General features: G+C 35.9%; 1 protein-coding gene across 4 annotated transcripts in view; it reads right to left on the bottom strand.

The window, feature by feature from the left end:
* Positions 1–23,960, bottom strand: part of DISP1 (dispatched RND transporter family member 1) — a 200,118-nt gene that overhangs the window by 105,625 nt on the left and 70,533 nt on the right. For 3 of the 4 annotated variants that reach the window (XM_074351659.1, XM_045509488.2, XM_074351658.1), the window contains exon 2: positions 9,971–10,070. The gene's annotated coding sequence lies outside the window, so the exon portion shown is untranslated. Of the gene's footprint in view, positions 1–9,970; positions 10,071–11,796; positions 11,867–23,960 lie in introns of all 4 variants that reach the window. The other variant, XM_010973982.3, reaches the window with a different exon arrangement.

Raw genomic sequence — 23,960 nt, 5'->3', positions numbered from 1 at the left:
AAGACATTAATTCAGAGCTACTTTACTGAAAACATAAAAGCTTGGTACAAGATCAACTCATTATGACACACAGACTTTAACCAGCAGGAAAAGGGTTAGTATTTTGTTTCCTCCATCCCAAATACACTCAAACTGTTACTGGTATTTTTCTTATAGTTTTTAAATTGACTAGTTTTTAAATTTTATGTGAAGAACAGCTTTGTTAGTGTTACAAGAACCCTATGACTAACAGATTCCTGGTAAATATTTACATTCAAAAATATTTTTCTTTTATTAGTACCTCTGATTTAAAACAAACAAACAATCTCTTAGGACCTGAGGCATCTCTAATGCTGGAAAATTACAAGGGCATTTACACTTATTCAGAGTTATTGAAGGCTCAGAACCTTAGAACTTGATGAAAATTTACAAAATGCAAAGAGTTTATTTTGTTCTCTTTTTAAATAAAAACATTAATTACACTACATATACATTTTTTTGGCAAAAGGAAGGTTCAAGCCTTGATTAAATCAGGGGCATTATGAGAATTTGTTAGCTTGGTTTCACGTGGAAATGATAGTCATCTTTCATTGGTGAATGTACTAATTTACTCAGTTCACTGCTAAATGAAATAGATTTCTAAAATAAACTAAGATGAAGAATGCTTAACATTATGTGAATCAAGAATATGAACTTTAGAAAAGTTTGATCTTAGGGAAAGCATATCTAAAAATTACCTTCAAGATGTTTCCGTATATACGTTATTACTGGAGTATTGCAGTGTATTAGAAACTACCAGAGTTTAGCCATTCAGTAGCCAGATAATCCATAATCTTCTTCTGTAGGAAATTCTCCTAACTTCACTATTATAAATTCATCTAAAAATCATAAATAAGAAAAACTATAGATTGATTTTCATTTCTGTTTATTAGAGCTCTTTAATAACAAAAGTATTAGGTGCTTCTTGTAGCAAATTAAACAATATAACAATAAATGAAAAACAGTTAAGTATTCTTCCACCAAATCCGACTCCGTAAGATGATTAATGCTAACAGCTTGGTTAGTCTTCCACGTACATTCAAATAGATGTAAACATCACATACGTTTGTAGGGTATTACTTTAGTTTTGATGAGATATTACATATCCCACTGCAACATGCCTTTCTCACTATGATCACAGCTGTGCCACTGATCAGTAGACACACAGCTAACCGAGTCTTTTTAATAGCTACAAAAATACGACACACTACAGACATACCATAATTTATTCCCCTCATAATCATTCTCGCTCCTCTTGATAGATGTGAGAGATGTACAGACTCTTTCCAAATGTCTGCTCCAAACTTAACACCAAAAGATTCTCCTTTCCCTTTAGTTCTCCCTCTGCAATCAACACACCAGCTTGAGCACCAGGGAGGAGAGAGAAGTTTCCTTTTGAAATCAGTTTTACATGTAAGGTTACCCATCAGTGTTCCATCTTTTAACATATATCATTGCCTAGATAAATCTGCACCAAAAGACCCTGACTTCTTATATTATATGGTAGTTAGAAGTTTATCATTTACAATAAAGATATACTGGACAGGGAACCATAAAACTCAGGCTCTGCTTCTAGCTTTGCTGTGAACCACTGATGTGACACTGAGTTACTTAACTACATGGAGGTCCATTTCCTCCTCTAAATAATTCATTGCTTGAACTAGGTAATTTCTAGTTTCTTCACGCTAAAGTCAATGATACAATATTGTTCAATGAATGCAGACTTTATGAGAGCCCAGAAAGAGTTTACTAAAGGAACTGCTGTATAACTTCCACAAGGGATTTACTTACAAATTAACGGTACAAACAGTACTAAAAAAAAACAAAAAAAAAAAGAAAGAAAAAAAAATTAACTAAACAAGAAAGCAAAGTTTATGTATCTCTACAAGAACATTATAATTACATATTTACTGACAAATCATATGCTAATCACAACCATAATGGCCAATTCATTGAAGCAGTATGCCTAAAAATCTCGTATTATTATATATGCTTGGCTTGGATCCCACTACTACACATCTTAAAAAATAAAATTAATTTCTTTTAAAAGTGTAGTAAGTGTTGAGTGGCCATCAGGAAACTTGGGTTCTGTTTCTGCCTGAGCCATTCAGTTTCTAGATGAAGTTTTTTCATCTGTAAAATTAAAAAGTAACCCCAAAACTTTTAAGGTTCATTCATTCACTCAGCAAATCTTTACCAAGCATCTACACTATTCCAGGCAGACGCTGTGCTTTGTATTCGGGATATAGCTATGAAAAAGAAACGTGGCCACCCTGGGCTAGTCCCATTGCTAAGACGGTATCAGTCTACGGTTCTGCACCTTAGACTGTTTTCTAATTCAAACTGGTCCTTGCCTTCAACTTCCTTCAGTTAAATTTTAAGGTATAGCTTTTAAAATATTCATATATCATTTTTTTGCAAATATTCTGCAGCACTCTTAAAGTACAAAAAATATTAGTTTTCACTTCAACTGGCAAAAAAGCTTAGGAAACTGCAAGTTTATAGGAAAGGGATGGCAATGAGTAATTTAATATCTGTAATTACCTTTAGCTCATAAGTGATATTAAGATATGCCTGGGTTTTAATTTGCTTGATCTTTTGCTCACTTTAAAAACATGCACAAAGGAAGGGTATAGCTCAGTGGCAGAGTGCATGCTTAACATGCATGAAGTCCTGGGTTCAAAAGTAAATAAATAAACCTAATTACCTAACCCCAAAATTAAAAAAAAAAAAAGAGCTAAAAACATGTACAGAAGAAGGAAATACAAAACTATCTCAAGAATACCATGCACTGATCATATTTCTGAGGTTACATTCTCCTGTAAAATAAAGAAGTGAAAATAAAAGAAGCCACAGAAAAAAGATGAAGGGAGAATAAAGACAGTGAAGGAGAGAAAATGCTATTTGCTCCAGACAAAACAAACAAAAATCGGAGAAAGAGCCCTCAAGTAAAAATTCGAAGAGAAAATAAAAACATAACTTTGGCTAAAAAGTGCAGACATTTTTGGAAATATGCCAAGTATAGCAGCCTTTAATAGTTAATATTGTGTACATGTGTGGAATGAAAGTCATTAACACTAAGCTATATAAAAATTATTAACACTAGGCTGATGCTGGAGCTATTTAAAGATAACCAAAACAGGCAGCAAGGAATCTGTGACATGACAACACCACCCACCCCAAAGTACCTTTTTAAGCAACAATTTTAGGATTTTAGCTTTATATGCCTATACTTAAAAGATATAAATCCAGAGGAGTGGCCAAGATGGCTGAGTAGGAAGACACTGAGCTCACCTTCTCCACACAGGCACAACAAAAGTACGACTATTTACAGAGCAACTACTGATGAGAAAAACATGAAGACTAGCAGAAAAGATCTTCTACAACTAAAGATATAAAGAAGGAGCAACAAGATAGGCTGGAGAGATGCAAGAATGGTTCAGTATCCGCAAATCAATGGGATACACCACATTAACAAATTGAAGACTAAAAATCATATGATCATCTTAAAAGATACAGATAAAGCTTTTGACAAAATTCAACATCCATTTGTGATAAAATCAACATAATAAAGGCCATATATGATAAGCCCACAGCTAATATCATACTCAGTGGTGAAAAGCTAAAAGCATTTCCTCTAAAATCAGGAACAAGACAAGGATGCCCACTCTCACCACATTTAGTTAACATAGTATTGGAAGTCCTAGCCATGGTAATCAGACAAAAAATAAATCAATAAAAAGAATCTAAATTGGGAAAGAAGAAGTAAAATGGTCACTGTTTTCAGATAACATGATGCTAAACATAGAAAATCTTAGAAATGCCACCAAAAAACTACTAAACCTCATCAATGAATTTAGTAAAGCTGCAGGATACAAAACTAATATACAAAAATCTGTTGTGTTTCTATGCACTAACAACAAACTATCAGAAAGAGAAATTAAGAAAACAATCCCATTTACAGCTGCACCGAAAAGAATAAAATACCTACGAATCAATCTGAGGTAAAAGACCTGTACTCAGAAAACTCTTAGACACCGATGAAAGAAATTAAAGGTGACACTAACAACTGGAAAGATACACTGTGCTCAAGGATTGGAAGCATTAATATTGTCAAAATGACCATACTAACCAAGGCAGTCTACCGATACAGTGCAACCCCTATCAAAATGCCAATGGCATAGTTCACACTACTAAAACAAATAATTCTAAAATTTGAATGAACTCATAAAAGACACTGAATAGCTAAAATGATAGTGAGAAAGAAGAATAAAGCTGGAGGTACTAGGCTCCCAGATTTCAAACTATGCTGCAAAGCTACGGTACTCAAAATAGCAACGGTACTGCCACAAAAAGAGACACATAGATCAATGGAAAAGAGGGTCTAGAAATGAACCCACACTTGTATAGGCAACTAATCTATGACAAAAGAGGCAAGAATATACAATGGTGAAAAGACTTAAAAAAATAGTGTTAGTAAAACACGACAACTATGTTCAAAAGAATCAAACTGGACTACTTTCTCACACCATATACAAGAAATAAACTCAAAGTGGATTTAAGACTTAAATATAAGACATAAAACCATAAAACTTCTGGAAGAAAACACAGGCAATATGCTCTTTGACATAGGCCTTAGAAATATTTTTTTTTTTTGGATATGTCACCTCAGAAAAAGGAAACAAATAAAAAATAAGCAGTTGGGACTATATCAAACTAAAAAACTTTTGCAAAGTGAAGGAAACTATCAACAAAATGAAAAGGTCACCTACCAAATGGGAGAAGCAACATATCTGACAAGGGGTTAGTATCCAAAATACACAAAGAACTCATACAACTCACCATCCACAAAACAAACAACCTAATTTTAAAATGTGCAGAAGACCTTAATAGACATTTCTTCAAATCAGACACATAGATGGCTAACAGGTGCATGAAAAGATGCTCAATATCACTAATCCTTAGGGAAATGCAAATTAAAACCACAGTGAGATATCACCTCACATCTATTAGAATGGCTATTATAAAAAGGCAACACATAACAAGTGTTGGTGAGGATGTGGAGAAAAGGAAACCCTCATGCACTATTGGTGAGAATGTAAATTTGTGCAGCCTCTATGAAAAACAGTATGGAGATTGCTCAAAGATTAAAAACAGAACTACCATACAATCCAGCAATTCCACTCCTGGGTACTTACCTGAAGAACATGAAAACACTCATTTGATAAGATATACGCATCGCTATGTTCGTGGAAGCAGTATTTACAATAGCCAAGATAAGGAAGCAACCTAAGTGCCTACTGACAGATGATGGATAAAGAAGTGGTATATATATACACAGTAGAATATTACTCAGCCATAAAAAATGAAATCTTGCCTTTTGCAACAACATAGTTGGACCTAGAGTGCATTATGCTAAGTGAAATAAGTCCAAGAAAGATAAATACTGTATGATTTCACTTACATGTGGAATCTAAAAAACAAAATAAGTGAACAAAGTAACTAAACAGAAACAGTCATAGATACAGAGAACAAACAGGTGTTTGCCAGAGAAGAGAGGTATGGGGTGAGAGAAATAGGTGAGGGAGATTAAGAGATACAAACTTCCAGTTACAAAATAAGTGGGTCATGGGTATGAAATGTACAGTGTAAAGAATATAAGTCAATAATCACGTAATATCTTTGTATGGTGACAAATGATAATTAGACTTGTGATGATCATTCTGTAATGTACAGAAATATCGAGTCACTATATTGTGCATCAAAAATTTAGAGGGTTGTAGGTCAATTATACCTCCAAAACAAAGAAACTCATAGAAAAAAAAGATCAGATTTTGGTTACCAGTGGTAAGGAGGAAGGTTGGAGGAGGGAGAAGTGTACGACAGTGGTCAAAAGGTACAAACTTCCAGTTATAAAATAAAAAAGTAGTAGGGATGTTAAGTACAACCTGATTAATATAATTAGCAATGCTGTATGTTATATATGAAAATTAAGAGAGTAAATCCTAAGGGCTCTCACCACAAGGAAAAAAAAATTTTCATATGAGATAATGCATGTCTACTAAACTTATTTTTGTAATCATTTCATGATGCATGTAAGTCAAAGCATTATGCTGTACACCTTAAACTTACACAGTGCTGTATGTCAATTATATCCCAATAAAACTGGATGGGAAAATAAAAGGAAACCTTTAGACTGAAATAAAAACATGATTATGAGAAAAAAAAAAAAAGAAGAGATGAATCCATAGAACCTTTAAAACTTTGCCCTCAAAAATTTAATCTTGGGAAAGAAGACTGTTTATGTAAACTGCTATAAAGTTTTTTTTTATGAAAGGCTTTCCAGACTGAAGTGCTTTAAATGTCTTGATTTTTCTATTCACTTTAAAAGAAGCAGACTCCGGCAATTCCCCCTTACATGCGTGGGGGACAAAGTTTTAAATAAATGTTTCCATAAGGGGTTAAAGAAGCTATGCTGGAGAAAAACATCTTTAAAACAAAAATAATCCTCAGCCAATCTTGTGGAAAAGTCATCCTGAATATAAAACTAAACCCCTTGTTTCTTTCCCACTTTTGTGGCAGAATGACATGAGGAATTATACACTGCGAATTATATACTAGAAGTTACAATGCACATGCTATCTTTAACGTACTTTAGTTAAATAGAAAAAGCAAAAATAGAAGAGAGTAGTTTTAAGCAAGTTTCTAGGGATAAACTTAGAGTTTATGAGCAAGGAGTTGTTAGTTTTAATTACATCAGAGAGAAAAATAGACCACATTTCCTGAGGTTTAAGGAGAAAAAAAAAAATCCACTTCAAGAGGTAACATCATTCATAGCTGTCCTAAAATTTTAATCTAAAACCTTTGAGGGCATAGGTAAATGAAACCCTACTGTTTTTCCCCCAGATTACTCACAGAGTTAATAATATAATTTGGCAATGAGTCTTAAGGTTATCAGAAATTTTCAGTCACTGGCTCATAAGTTATCTTCAAGCATTCTTGTTTATAGCAGCTTAATGACAAGCAGCAGTGAGATGGACATTCTTTTTGCCTGACGGCACGGGGTATAGGAAGAGAATTCAGATGAAGAACATATTTCACATCGCCAGAGCTGACAAATGTAAAATATATGCCAGACAAACTCTGCAAGCTACAGTTTTTGTAATTAGAAATGCTGAAACCTTCTCAATGGTGCTGCCCACATTCGAGGGTTTTTCTTTTTTTTAAATAAAAAAGAAAGGAACTATTTTTCCTATACAGAAATTTTATTTTTCTTTATGACTTCTTACTAGAAAAAGGATTGACTGCTCAGATTCATTGAATAATTTATCTGGATTCATGCTGTAAATGGTAGAAAATAAGGGTACTCTTATGGAGTCATATCTCATCTAGTTTGAAAGTGAAAAATGAAGATACTGGAGAGAAGAGAACTGTTTGTTCAAGAAAGTTTTAATCATCTGCCTCATGCCAAGCGTTGATCACAGCCATGAGGATGTACAAAGATGACATAATAACTATTTCATTTACTCATTCATTTACTCAGATACTTAAAACGTGTATTTATCATTTAATGACAAGGCTTGGATAAGACACTGGGAATACAAAACAATATCACAGAGCTAAGTTTCTCATTGTTGGAGGTGGGAGTTATGAACATGGAGAGGGACTAGAATGAATCCTGGGGTGCTGGATTTCAATGGAGTAATTAATATGAACTCTTAGATACAGAACTTTAATTTAGACATAGTATACATACACATATTCCCTAGCTCAGTCTGAGAGATCTGAGACTTGAGATGGTCTAGAACCAATGACACGTTAGTAGCAATGAGCACACCAATAACCCACATCTTGGCTTTAAAATACCATTCTCCAGTAAAAGGCACCAGGGCACCTAAGAAAAAGAGTGAGTCCAGAACTGGGGCAAGGAAAGCACACAGAGCACCTAGAACATCTTGTTGTACCAGAAAGTGAGAAATTCCCAAAGAATGATAAAGACATATCAAAAGGACAGAGGAGCAGTTTGTAGGAGCTCTCACTGGCCAAATCTGGACTAATTCCAGCATCAAAATAATTAATGACAGTAATGCAATATAACTCCTTGAATAAAGTAAGAGTCTATGAGTTTGAAATAACATAAATTAAAAATAAAGAAGAAAAGGAAGTTCTTCCTTAGAGTTGAATGCCAAGTAATAAATGTGGAAGAATGGAATGATGGGTGCTACATCTATTGAGTCAAAGTTTGAGGAAGGACAAGATATTTACAGTTTCAAAAGACCTTCCTACAAATTACATATCAATTACAAAGGAAGAACAGTAATTTTACAGTGGAGGAATCTGATGGATAGAATTTAGCCGAGTGACAAATCAGTAATATTTGTAGAAACTGATGTCATGGGCTGCCTGATAAGATGTCCTGAGAAGGGCACAACCTCCCTTCTATGGTTTTTCCACCAAAACTGCCCTCAGTTTGGACACATTAGACAAACCCAAACTGAGATTCTGCAACATAATTGAGCTCTACTCTTTAAAATAGGTTAAGGTCAAGAAAGGAAAACAAAGGCTATGTAACTGTTTCAGATTAACGAAAGCTAATGAGACATGGAAATTACAACTGATGTTTGAACAACACAGGGGCTAATATGCATATAACTAACAGCTGGCCCTCCCTGCCTGTGGTCCCTCGGCATCAGTCATAGACAGAGCAGTACTGTAGCACTGACTACTGAAAAATACCCATGCGGAAGTGGACACATGTAGTTCAAGCCCATGTTATCCAAGGGTCAAGTGTAAATGGAATGTTTGATCCTGGAATAAATACCAGACTGAGGGAAAAAAGGCTATAAAAGATACCACTGAGGCAAGTTTGGAAAAGCTGAATATGGACTACAAATCAGAAAACAGTATTATATCGAGGCTATATAATCAAAATGTCCTGGTTTTGATAACTGTACTGTATTTTATATAAGCGAATGTTCTTAGGAACTGTACACTGAAGAATTCAGGGGTAAAGGGGCACCATGTTGGCAACTTTTTCTCAGATGGTTCAGAAAAACATTATACATATATAAGCACGTTTTAAGTTAGAAAATCATCAGTAAATCTGGGTAAGCAGCATATAGGGTTTCCTCATACTAATTTTATAACTCTTCTTTAAGTTTAAATTGATATCCAAATAAAAAGTTATAAACAAACAAAACATTATAGCTAATTCACTCATCAATGTAGTCATTCAGTCAACAGTTAAGACTGTACTATATGTCAGACAGTGGACAAAGGTAAGTGGAAAACAAGATCCCTACTCTGGAGTACATCCCAGTCTTACAAGGGTTTCTAAGCCTTTCAGAAAAGCACGTTGCAGAATTATCTTCTTACCGCTCTCTTTTAATGCAGCCAAAACACCTTATGAGGAAAATGTTTTGTGAAGGACTAGAACATCTTCCCCATTATACTAGAAGTTAGATAATACACATTCCTAAAAATAAGTAAAACAGAAGTTTTGCTTTAAAAAATATTTGAGTTGTAATGGGATCTACATTGCAATACATTACTAGGGAATTTGGATTAGGGAGGGTATAACTTGCTTTATTGATGCCAAATATTTTTAAATGACCAATTAATCACTCATTGTGATTTGAAAGAACAATAATACAATGATCAGGAACAACAAATGATGAGAAGATGAAAATATATTTGTGAAGTGGATGGCTTTTAGGTGTTAACTGAAAACAAAAAGTGATAATACTTAAGAAAGACATGGGTTCAGACACAGAATAAGAGGACAGAACTGAAGAAATACGCTCGAGTCATTAACACTTGTTGAATGCTTTACAAATAGGAAAAATTCTTACTTCACAGCCAGACTGGGTTTTTGAAAGACTGAGCAAATGGTAGTAACATCAATCAAAAATAAGGTAGAAATGGCAATAGTGAACATTGACTGGGCACTTACTGTGTGCTGAGTACTTCACCTGCTTTATTCCACTCAGTCCTCATCACAACCCCCATTAGGTAGGAGCAATGACCCCATTGCACAGATGAGGAGACTGGGTCTGGGAAGAGAAGTGGAACAACATGGTTAGTAAGTGACAGGGATGGGATTCAAATCCAGGTTTTTCTAACTCAAAAGCCATGCTTTTAAACACTACATAATCTGCTTTCCAATGAGATAAGAGGATGACTTCAGTCAAAATATCTGAAGATCTACTATATGCACATAACTGTGATAGACACTGAATAGAAGACAGCGAACAAAAGCAACAACATAGTCCCTGATTTCACAGAATTCAGAGTCTACAATATGTAACTGACTGGAACAACAGTGAAACATTAGTAGCCTTCTTGACAGTGAAATATGTTACCAGTCCTTAGAAGTTACAATAACATAACCATCAATGACTTAAAAGTCTTGGGGGAAAGTATCCTCAGAATTAAAATGTAAAGTCACCGCAAAATAGAGGCGAGAACTTGGAGGCAGAATATTCCTGGCCACTTGGCTATGATTTGACTGCCTGTATTAACATGTCTAAAGAAATACATTAATTCAGAAGAGAGGTGCATCGACACTGGAAGCAGAGGGGAAAAAAGAGAAGGGCTGTCCAGAGAGAAGGTTCTTTCACCCCCGGACAGTCACAGTCTGGAGATGAGCATTGCCTCAGTGTGCAGCAAGATGTAGCCCAGTGCCATTAAATATCTTTAATTTTTATTTTTTATCTAAACAATCTATTTACATAGTTTAAAAAGTAGTTCTACAAGACATACAATGGGGGGAAAGTGGCCCCTACCTCTCCTTTCTCCAGCTATCACTTTCTATTTTTTCCACTAGTACTTCTAGAAAACATGCTCATAATTGCTTTTTACAATTTTACATTTTAAGCATTACATGTTGACTTCCTACTATAGGTGATGTGGATTTAGCCATCTACAGCATTCCCTCCCTACTTACTCAATATAATTACATCACAATTGTTGGTTAAATCAATATTGGGTGTTTTACACTATTATTATGACAACTGAACCACTTAAAGAATAATGATCAGATTTCCTTTCCTGGAAAAAAAAATGTTTCCTTCTAATTAGCCGCCTATTTTTTTTTTTAATTTGCTCAGTTTTCTATACATCTTCTCAATATGAGGATAATTTCAGTCAAAACATCTGAAGACCTATTATGTGTACATGCTGTGATAATGAACAAGACCTCACAGAGTTTAGTCTAGAATTTATCACTGACTGAAGCAACATTAATTTACCCCAAACTCTTCATGGAATTCCTCCTACTAGTCAAATAATAGACACACTGGCTTTCCTTTAATTATATCTTCTTTTATCTTCCATCACCATTTTATTTTCTGTCTCGTTGTCTTTTTAATCTAGTGTTTTTAGAAGATGGTCTCAATTTTATCTCCCAAACCTTCTACTGAAATAATAATCTTTTAAATACCCAAAAGCCTTTATTTATTCTTTAAATGATACTTTCTAGAGCATCTTGTTATTTTATAGATACAGTATCTTCTCTTACCTCTGAGGATTTTAATTAAAGTTTTTTGAAATGTCTTTTGCTCCTACATTGTTTCTGTTCCTTTCACATTCTTTTTTTTAAATTTTCCTGTTTGTTTTGGTTTCTTTCGTGTCAGAGGCTTTCCTCTAACATGTCTGTTAAAGTAAACAGTGAAACAACAAAAAGATGAATAAAAGCTATATATGGACGGTAGAACTTACTGACTGATAGATTCAACCATCACAAATCACCTTTTTCACTGGGGACTGCAGTGTGCCTACCTGTAGCTCTTCTTTCTTTAGCTCCCTTTCCCTGGAGATCTCCTCCATGCTCCTGAGTGTGTTTGCTGGGCTAGAGGGAGAGAGGTGGTAGTAAGCCTGGCGGCCTTCTGGGTGCTACCCGGAAGCGGGTAGAGAGTATTACAACCCAGTATGCAGACTCTGATGTATGATCCTGTTAAAACCTATGTCAGACCCTGTTACCTCCCCTGATTCTGAGCACCTCAAATCCTTACAACAGCCAACAAGGCCCCACGTGATCTCCACCACCCACCCCATGCTCCTCATCTCTCACTCCCTTCAACAGCCAACCTCCTTGTTGCTTCAGGCCTGCCTCCACAGCAGGGTCTCTGCACTAGAAGTTCCTTTGCCTGCGACACTCCCCTGTGACCCCCACAGCTCGTTCCTGTTCCCTGTCTTCCAAGTTATTGCTCAAATGACTCCTGCTATGCCACTTCGTTTTAAACTACAACCCCTCCCATCCTGCCCTCCCTTTCCCTCCTGTTTTCTTTTTCCGTAAGTATTGATCAGCTTCTAACATACCATACAAATCACTATTGTGTCTCCTGCTTATTGTTTGTCTCCTCCCACAAAAATAAGAGTTTGTTTTGTCTGTTTTTGATCACCAGTATATCCCCAGTACCTACAACAATGCCAAGCACATAACAGGTATATGCCCCTGCCCTCAACTATGCCCTGGTCTTCTGTTAGAGCGGGGAAAGGGCAGCATGCAGTACAGGCAGGAGCCCAGGAATCCTACTCTTCCGCATATAATTTTCGAACAATCCTGTCTTCAACTCCACCAGCATGCTGGCCTTCAGAAATATCTGGTATCCTCCATTTCTGTGGTTTTCCAGGGCTCTGCTCTTCAAATACATTGCTTCTTATTTGCTTCCACCCTTCAAATGTTTAGGACTCTATGTTCTCTGCTCTCCTGAATCAGTTAGTATCAGTCCATCTACTTTCCAGCTTCCAAAATTCTGTTCAACTTTCTTCTACTGTTGTCACCTCTCCATTCTATTACAATCATTTCACTGGGAGCAGAAAATGCCACATGTGGTCAATCTACCATATTTACCCTTACGGCTAAATATTTGAATCCGATAACCAACTCCTTTTCTTTACATTCCCTGCTCCCCAAGGAATCGCCCTATGATGATGACTTCTTCCACAGGTAAACTCCAGTACTAGCTAGAAAAATCATCCTATTTATTCCCTTTAGCAGGTAGTAACTCCACACACATTGGTCTATGACCTTGGTAAAGTCTCCCCAGGAGAGATATCTACTCTTAGGATGCTGCACACCACCAGACCAAAGCCACACTAAGATAATACAACCTTAGAAGCCTCTCGGGAGATAGCCAGCAACCCTTTAGTTTTTCATTCATTTATCTATTATGCTGAATATTTTCATATTTTAAATTTCAACAGACTAGAGCTGGATTAGCAAAAATGGGGAGGCCACCCAACAACTAGAAGATAAATATAAACAGATAAGCAGGTATATGGGTGGTGGGTAGACAGATTGCACAGAGATAATTTATAATAAATATATAACCTACCATTTGCTGAGTACCAAATATGCCCTAGGCTTTATGTAAGTACCTTATAGCTACCATATTATTATCCTCACACTAACTCTGTCATCTATTAGGCCATTTTATGAATGAAAAAATTCAGAGATCTTCTATCACTGGCCTAAGGTCACAGAGCCAGCTGAGATAAAGCCAGAACTGTTCGATTCCAAATTCTATGATCTTCATTTTGTACATACAGTTTTCAAGTATCAAGTAAGACAGGTCAAAATGCAAAATAATTCTGACTTTAACAATACGATCATTGGTGATAACATTTTGAATGTTTCTGAAAAATTCTACTAATTTTACAACAAGAATTCAAAGAAGCATAAAAACATAACTGTCCATCCAATTCAACATTCTGTCCCAAATGGAAAGCGGCATCAGCGATAACTTGCGGTAGGAAACAGCTGCCTTTTGCGACACTGACTTCAAACACTTGGGGCAAATCCCTAATACGTCCTTATTTTTCCTTAATGCCCTACTCTAAGCCGGTCCTCCATTGTATCATGTCTATCATCAAAGTCGTATCTACGATAGCCCTAAAACAAAGCCTAGCTGTTTCAGTGTAGAAAAGGCCCACGATCTCCAGTTGCCGGACTTTCAGGCACATTATCACTGGCTTCTCATGGGAAAAAAGGCACACACTGCCTTTAAGTTCAGAAAAAGAAAATTGAAAACAGTAAGCCGCCATACCTGGATTAGTAATGAATGACAGCAACATCGCCTGGAACTATTAGTTTCATCTGGGCCGGAAGGAATCTCAGTGGAGGAATTTTTGGCTGCAGCTCTGCTATTTGCTGAGAATTTTGAAAATTAAACACTGATCCACTAAAAGTGGAATGTGCCTACGCAGATCACAGTAACGTGGAGGCAGTTGCAGCCAAAGGCTTATTTGAGTTCTAATAAAGGACTACATGTCAGAATAGTTTTCAGTTTTTCCAATTGAACTCAGTAAAAAATAAATGACAGTGATGGGGTTCAAAATATTCACACCCTGGAGCTGCCAAGCTAAATCATTTAATATCTTTTTGAACAGAAAAGCCTTTTCCCCCAGGACATATTTTTCAAAATATTAAATGTTCTGTTAGTTTAGCTTTCCCCTTGCAAGCAGCTGCATTCTTTTTTGAAACTGGAGAATGATGGTCTTGCCACTCCTATAATTGAAGAAAAATTCCAGGCACATTAGATAGGAAGCCCTCAAACTTTTATAGCTTATAAATTATGGTACTCTTAATATTATGCAAAATTTGAGTAAGTCAAAATCTCTTCAAAAGGTAGGGAGAAAAACATGTTTTGAAATAAAAAGGAGGAAGCATTTAACGTTGCAAAGTTAAGCTAGTCATCTCTCTAAATTTTGTTTCATTAAACCTGGAAAGCATTTATCAACCAAATAATATGAACTGAGAAAATCAGAAAGCCGTGCATAATGAGGGCTGCTTTCTTGACTTAAGAAGTATGGTGACATGGACCTATCTACTGGGACATAATAACGACTTCCATGTGCTAGTCCTGTGAAGGTTAAAACTCATTATTGGCTAAAATATGTTGCCTGCTAAATAGTTCAGTGTGCTGGCTACTTCCATATATACTCTTCTTAATGAAGATAATATATTTTCCCATTTAATTAGAAGATTCAAGACTATAGCTTTTAGGGCTTTCAAATATCAATTAACTGTTTACATCTATCATTTCGAACTGGTCTCACATAGCTCCCACAGTGTGGAAATTCAAATGTTGTGTTTCTTTTCCTTACTTTCCTTTCTACAAAAGGGCTGTGTGAGGAGAGGGGCACAGGAGGAGTGGCAGAAGGAGAAAAGAAGAGGGGAGCCCAGGTGAAAGGTCTTGACGAGGTGCCTCTTCATACCAAGAGCTGGTATATAAATGCTCTAACTCAGGAAGGTTCTATGACAAGGAATTCGTGTACTGTTTTCCAGTTCTTTGTTTTGCTTTGTATCTAGTTCCCTAGTTAAGGGGAATAGTGGGGGGGACAGGCAGAAACCTCTCCCTTCTTGACAAACCTACTCCCACTGAGAGCCCTGAGGGTTCCCTGAAGGGTCCCTAAGCTCCCAAGACAAGTCTGCAGATGATTTAGACTGAACTGCCTCAGTTCCCCAGAAAACAGAATGTTAGTGCTCTAGGGAAGCCATTCTCCCATTCCCCCAGATCTTGATCATCTCAAGAAGCTGGGTACCACCATCATACCCTTAACACTCAGGTTTCAAAGCACAGTCTTCTGGGTAGGCATACAATTAGCCATTTACAATGGGGAAAGAAAAACTGAATTAGACTCTTTAGGCTCCGCAACAGGATCCTCCTCTAATCACCTAAAAGGAAGGCACTAAAGCACATCACTCTATCACCTGAAAAATGAAAGGGTCTGATTCATTTTGGTAATAGTCATATTATTCCTTAGAGCCCAGAGTTCAGAGCTTTCTCCAAAACAGGAACTCTGGGACATCAGCTTCTATGATTCAGCCTTGTTAAAGGATCTACAAGTCAAGAAACTCAGTTATGAAAAATAATAAAGCTCTTCCAGTTTCACTCCCCTGTACAGGCGGCGGCCAACATCTCTTGCATATATGGCTACGTGTTTTCACTTCCAGAGCAAATTTTATGTTTCAAGGCACAAACATTTTTTGGATGACTAGAGTGCCTTCTTTTTGAAACAGCCAAAAAATCACAGCCGGCCATCAACTTTATTATTAAAACACAGAAAACAGATTCATCAAGAGTAAGTGAGGGAAAAAAAAAAGAGTAAGTGAGGGCTCTCTTTTTTCTATCAAATTACTAATGGTAGATGGCATTCTAAAGCAAAATTCAGACCCTATTCATTTCTTCACTGCACTTTTCACTATTTGTATACAAACACATATAGTATATGTATACATATATTCATATACATATACATATATATATAAATGTGTATTTGTTTTCCTCAAGGGCAAGGATCTGAAGCTCCATGTTAGTATTATGCACCCAGAGCCCAGCGTGTGCTAGGCACTCAGCTCGTATCTGTTACATATGTATATGGTGCTGTGTTAACTAAGCTCCACACAATTATGGCACCTAGTTAGTTAAGCCAAATCACCAGTATTTTTTTTAAGGGGGTGGGGGAGGGGAGTTGTGTTTGTTAATTTGGTTTGATTTTTCCCCAGCAGAATCAAGACTCTTGAAGACAGGCATTTTCTTTTTGAGGTCAGAATTACCAGTGCAGAGATGAAAGAAACGCTATTTTCAAAGGAATATTTTTCTTCTCTAGACTTTCCCACGTGATAAGATGTATGAAGAATGTGATACTTGGGTATCTCTTTTTCCTAGAGGAGTTCTAAATTTTTCAGGCTGTCATGATGATTCATGTGTATGACGATTTAAGTTAAGAAAACAACTCTGGCTCTTTGGCCAAATAGAAAAAAACATACTAAAAATCTACATTACTGTTTTGTTATAGTCGACATGCCTTTCTTCAAAGGCTTAAAAGAAACCCCAAATGCTGTCAGTTTTGAATTTTTTTCCTAATGAATTTATAACTGATTCCAAATATACTGTTTTTTCACTAGACAATTAGCACCTAAAATACTGAATGCTTTGTTTCCAAGTTGGCTTGTGTGCATCATATAGAAATGGAAAAAAATAAAATTAACTTCAAAAATATCTCCTTTGTTTTAAGTTAAGCTGGCCATTTGTTATGAATATTTGAAATAGGGAAAATAAATTTTACAGAATACATAATGTTGTATCTCTAAGACGACTAACATTTTGAAAAATAAAGCTGTTTGCATGCAAACATGAAACCACAGTGTAGTAATGCAACAATTAATAAATTACCTGAGAATTAAGTTCCTTTGTAAAAAATTCTAATGGTACAAATCTCATGTACTCTCTAAGTGTAGAGAGCAGAGTGATGAGCACCTTTCCATACGTAAAAAAGGTCCCCAGATACCAGCGAGGCAAATGGCACAGAAGCCCAGCAAGTCATCTGGGAGGGAGCGGTTACATCCTATGGAGCAAAGGTTCTCAACCTTGGAGAATTCGTGAAATCCTCTGAAACCCTGGTAAAGAACTATGGACCCTCTCCCTTAAAAAATGCTTCTTCGTAAGATTTTGTATACAGTTTCAGGGGTTTTTAGACCCTCTGAAGGGCGTTCAGTGATCTCAGGTTAAGAGCCCCCGAGGCAGAGATACAGGCAGGCCTAGGAAAGGAAGAAAGTGTCGCCACTGGGTCTGTCAGACAAAAATAAAAGGAATTGGGAAATATAAAAAAAAATTTTTTTTTAATTAATGTATTTATTTTTTAGTCGGGGTACTGGGGACTGAACCCAGGACCCTGTGCATGCTAAGCATGTGCTCTACCACTGAGCTATACCCATCCCCTTGGAAATTTTTAAAGATAATAAAAACTTGGGGTAAGTGGGAGAAAAGAGAGTTAAAAGAAAGAATGAACAACAAGGAAGTTAGTGAAATAAAAACAGAAGTGGGAAAATTAGAAAACAAAAGAGAAAGAGGAAAAAATAAGAGTGAGCAGAAGAGAGAGGAAAGATGGAGCAAAAATGCATGAGGGGAGAACGTCTGCTTACACTGAACTTTACTGCCAACGTCTACCAAGCGTTGCTCGAGTGCTAATAGCACACTAAGCATTTTTCATGTATTTACTCACTTAAATCTCACAACCACCTTAGAAGATCTACCGTATATGTTACACAGCTCAAGAAACTGAGGTACAGAAATGTTAAGTATACCGTTCAACGGACCAGTGCAGAGCTGGGATTTAAACAGACCTGTTGTTGGATCTCAAAGCCAACTCTATGTTTTTATAGCCATGCTCACTATACAGCCTGTCTTTCGGACACTTGAAAGGCATCCCTAGACCTCTTATACTTGTATTCCTCTTGAGGACAATTTTCTAATCATGAAAATGGCACTAGAATACATTCTCTCTCTTAGTAGACACTATACCAACATCTAAATTGCACTCTCATCAAGATCTGAAACTGTTATGATTTTCTTTTTTATCCTAGCTTTATTGAGATATAATTGACTTCTAACATTCTATACCATGATTTTCATTTCAACTGAAATGGTACTTTTATTTAGGTTTTTAATTTTTGGAAATTCCATAATTCCACTTGTCAAAATACTTCAAATGCATTAAGATGTTATTAAAAATGTAAAAAAAAAAAAATGGCCTGTTAACAGTCCGCTAACATTTACTCTGCACACTCACTAAGGTGGTTTGGGTTCCAAAGCTTCCTGTCATGGTACATGTTTGTCAGACTGGTTGCCAGCTGTTTCACTTTAGTTATTTTTAACAATACTGTTTTGTTAAAGCTGCCTTCCCAGATCATGGATATTTTTTTAGTTACATTGATCTTGAAAGGTTTATGTTATACAGATTTGGTCTATTGCATCTCAGTATGGTTTTGATTTAGAGGGCCTTTTTTGTATGAATACTAGGTTTACAAGTAACTTCATTCTTCTCAGAGTTTCAGTAATTGGTATTTTTCACATGGTTACTAAGCAAAAAACAGAACGTATGCTTCAAAGCTGTGGTACCCCTAGAAATGTGTTTCTCTTTTATAAGTGAATGGTTAAAATCATCTTGTCACAGGTGTGGAACATATATAGAACAGATGCTTGGATTTTAAAATGTATTGATTTGATCTTATAAAAATACAAATGATTTACATGATTTTAGTCACAGAACTAAAGGAAGCATTCAGAGAAAATAATATTAGAATGAGGTACTGAAATCAGCAACATTTTGTTAATAATGTAATATAGTATATGCATTCACTATTCAAGATTAAACATGGAATACAGAATTTTCAATGACTTTATAATTTGGAACACCTATAATCCTGAATAACTGAGTGTCATTTAATCTTGGTTGCATTTTTAATATAAATTATCTGTACATAAAGAATATGAGCTCTTGCCATTTCTATAAGCATGGTATGAAAAATTAGGAGCTCTAAATTCTTATATAAGAAAAGAGATGTCAGTAGTTCTTACTATGCTTTTTCCCTTTTTATTGCAATTTACTCTCCTACTATTTTAAAAATTGATTCCTTTTACACTGAGACAATAATAATGGTGAATGTGTGTTGACTACTTTCTACTAGATGGCTGGCCCTCATCATTTTATATGCAATTCTCATTTAATGATCACAATCATCCTGAGGTAATATTACACTGCCCCGCTATCAGGCATGCAGTGGAAGAAACCAACATATAAATAGAACATAAAAGTAAAGAAACAAAACAATGTAAAACAGGATTCAACAGAGATGGCAATCAAATCAGTGGGGAAAAGATAGATTAGTCAATATTAGTGTTGAAATAACTGGCTATTCATTTGGAAAAAGAAAATTAAAGTTAAGTCCTAAAATACTCCCCCCCTAAAAAAAACTCTTAGGGGGATTAAAGATTAAAATGTCAAAAATAAAACAAAAGGCATAAAAAGTACTAAAAAATATATTTTTATGAATTTAGCTTGTGACATGAAAGCCAGAAACAAATTCTTTTTTAGAAGAGAGACTGACTATTCTCAGGTTTCAAATTCGGTATAACCCCTTTCTTCCTTCAATTCTTTTCATTTAATGGAATCATTGAGCCAAAATTCACTAGGAGGACCTCCCTCCCTCTGCCTTCTCTTTCATCTTTTTTCCTTTGCCCTGGGCTGGGCATGGCTGCTGGAAAGAGAAAAGTCGGCATGTCCTGCAGCAAAAATTTGGCCAATTATAGCCAGAAGATTTGTTCTAGTCAAGGGAACTGAGAAAATAAGTAAATATATTACAGTTAATGGGAGACAGGTTTCCTTACATAGGGAAGAAAGCCTAGGAAAAGAATCCCATGATACTGGATTACAGTTAAAGGTACAGATATGAACTCATGGCTATTCATATAGATGGATAGATATAAAAATAAGTATAAATATGTACTATATAAATACACACCTGTGTGTATATACATGCACATTTATATATAATGTCCAAGCTCTGTCTGCTGACAGGACCTAAAAGCAATGAGGACTTAGTAGCCATGAGCACAGCTAGTATCTAGATCTTTGTTTCCAAATATCATTCTCCACTGAAAAGAACCAGAGCTGCTTGGAGAAATGACTGAGTACAGGGCTTAGGAAAGGAAAGTACAAAATGAGTCTAGAATATTTTGTTAGGACAGAATATAAGAAAATGCTCAAGCAATCATAGGGACATGTCAAAAGGACACAAGTGTCAGCCTGAAGCAGCCCGTTTTCACTGGCCGTTCTTGGGATAATTTGAGCATCAAAATAAATAAAAAATAATTCAAACTTACTCATGTGAAAAGTATGATATGCAATGTCTACATATCTGGACAAAACCTGAAAGACTGTATTATTGGTTATGTTGTAATGGAAACAGGAGAGAAATACAGCGGAAACCATTTTGGTGACATCAGTTTTTTCCTTTAACCATTCTTTTATACAGCAGATATAGTAGCTTCACTCAAAACTTTAATATTGGGAAGCCATAAAAATTAACATAATGGAGGCTAAGTAACAACATAGAAATTTGGTTACTGAGGGTTAAAGAAAGAAATGTTTTCACTAAGAATCTGGCTATGCTCCAACATGTGTGCATGTGGACAGGGACTAAGTGTCCTGCTATCACATAAGTCAATAGTGTGAAAACAGAACCCTTCTCACTCACCATAAATCTTTTCCTTATCCTATATTCCAGTCCTGGTCACAGGTCATACTATTTCCTGGAACCAAAAGCTTTATTCTCATCTTTATTCCCCATCCAGTTCATGCTTACTATCCATCCAATTCTTTCTAAAGTGCCATAAAATCTGTCTTCTTCCCTGCTCTCTCCACATGTATGACTGCTGTCCTAGTTCAGGTCGTTATCAACTCACACCATCTGTCTTTTCCTCCTTTCACTGTAACCTCTACACTGTCTTTAAAGCTGTCTCCATGTACAAACATTTTCAATGGATTTCTACTGACTAAACACATACAAAACTTCGTACTCAGATACAAAAATCAACTCAAAATGGATTACAGACCTAAAAGTAAAAAATTAAAAACTAAAAACTGTAACACTTCTAGAAGAAAATCTGGGAGGAAATCTTCAAAATCCTAGGCTGAGCAAAGATCTCTTAGACAAGACACAAAAAGCACAAACCATGTAAGGATAATTGATAAACTAAACTTCCATCAAAACAAAAATGTATATCCTCAAAAAATACCATTGAGCCAATGAAAAAGCAAGTCACAAATTGGAGAAAGTATTCACAATCCATATATCCAATAAACTACTTGTAGTTAGAACATATAAAGAACTCTCACAATTCAGTAACAAGATGAAAACTCAGTTTTTAAATGGGCAAAAGATTTGAATAGACATTTTACAAAAGAAGCTACATGGATGGAAAATAAGCAGATGAAAAGACATTAATTCAAGCCAAATGAGATACCACCATGCAACCACTAAAATGGCTAACATTGAAAAAACAGTATCATGTATTGACATGGATGTGGAGCATCTAGAACTTTCATGTATTTTTAGTGGGAATGTGAAACAGTACGATGACTCTGAGAATGGTTTGGTAATTTCTCTAGAAGTTAAATATAAACTTAACATGTGACCCTGTAATTCCACTTCTGAGTATTAATCCAAGAGATCTGAAAACATATTTCTACACAAAGACTTACACATAGATGTTCATAAGAGCTTTATTCGTAATAGCCAAAAAGCTAGGAACAACCCCAAAGTCCATCAACAGACAAATGAATAAATGCATTGTGGTATACCCATAAAATGGAAACTACTCAGCAATAAAAAAACACAAACTACTCGTACACACAACATGGATGAATCTCAGGAACATTACCCTGAGCAAAAGAAGCCAGACACAAAAGTGAACTAATTGTGTGATGCCATTTGTGTTAAATTTGAGGACAGGTAAAACTAATCCACAATGACAAAAGCAGATCAGTGGTCGCCTGGGGCCGGTAGCGGGAGGGGAAACTGAGGAGTATGGGGGCACGAGGGAACTTTTTAGATGATGAAATGTTCTATATCTTGACTGTGGTGGTTGTTACATGGCTGTATAGACTTGTGAATCAGCTAAAACTAACAGTTAAAATGAATCATTGTATTATACACAAATTACATCTCAATAGTTAATTTTAAAAGAAAATAAAACTGAGACACTCAAAAACGTTCAACACTGGTTACTGAAGTCACGTAAAGCTTCTGACACTTGCCAAGCCCCTCACACTATTCAGGGGGAAGGTATTTGGCCTTCCACAAAATTGTGTTCGGTAGTACAAAGTTTAGGTGCATATTATTAGTTCTCTTTTATGAGTCATCCCACTTCAGCATTGTTCCAAATTATTTTTTAAATGTTTTAAACAAGATTTGGACACAAAAAGTTTCATGGCAGTATTATTCATATAAAATCCAAGAATGGAAACAACAGACAGGTCCATCAAAGAGGATAAGTTAATAAATTCTGCCCATCCCTACAATGGAAACCAAGCAGCTCTTCATACACTGATACATCTACAATCTACAATCCTCATAGCAGCCAGAACTATCTTTTAAAAACCTAAAGCAGATACTACACTCTTGATAAAACAAACAAGCAAATAAACAAACCTGTTAATGGCCTCTCATCACACTTAAAATGAAATCCTTTACCTTGGCTCTACATGGTCTGGCTCCTGCCCATCCACCCCCTTCACTCGCCACACCCCATCTCCACTGGCCTTCTTTAGGTCTCTAGCCTGGCCCTTCTTATCATTCTGGTCTCCATTTAAAAGTCACCCAGTTTAGTTATTTTTTTACCACATAACCCTATTTTAATATTCTCTCTCTTCCCCTCCCCATCTCTCTCTTTCTCTCTTCTCTCTCTCTCTCCTACTTGAATGTGAGCTCCAGAAGAGCAGAGATCTGGTCAGCTTTGCTTACATCTGTATTCCTAGGATATACACTACACATTCAATTAATGTATCTCAAATAAATGATCTTCAAGATATGTTGTTGAATAGGGGAAAAAAGGAAAAGGGGGATATTACACTGTTTTTATTGTACTACAATTTGAATAATAAGTTGTAAAACATACGCACACATTACATATATGCATGCATTGGTATAAAATCTCTGGAAAGAAATTTAAGAAACTGGTATCAGCTATTGCCTCCAAGAGAGGAACTGGTTGGCTGAAGGGCAAGGTTAGAGAGACTAATACTCTATACCTTTATTCCTTCTGAATTTTGTACTACGTGCATATAGCATCTATTTTTTAAAGTAATCTGAAAGATACATAAGCCATAACATAAAACACAGTGATATTTGTATGATCAGAAAATGAACTTAGAGATCGTGTCCTCTTACAGCTTTCTAGATTTCCAGCTTTACTTCACCTTTGAACAGAAAGTGTCAAGAATTGACATTGAGCTCTTAAACTCTCCCATACTTGTTGCCTATCCTTATTCATCATCATAAAATTGACATTTTGATTTCATTAATCAGGATGGCAGTGTTGACATCATTGAAAATGCTTTCCAAACAAATCAACCCGCTTTCTAGTCTTTTTTCT

This window comes from Camelus bactrianus, chromosome 23 (assembly GCF_048773025.1).
Source record: "Camelus bactrianus isolate YW-2024 breed Bactrian camel chromosome 23, ASM4877302v1, whole genome shotgun sequence".
Lineage (NCBI taxonomy): Eukaryota > Metazoa > Chordata > Mammalia > Artiodactyla > Camelidae > Camelus > Camelus bactrianus.
The sequence above is the reverse complement of the archived record's forward strand: the minus strand, read 5'-3'. Positions and strand labels throughout refer to the sequence as shown.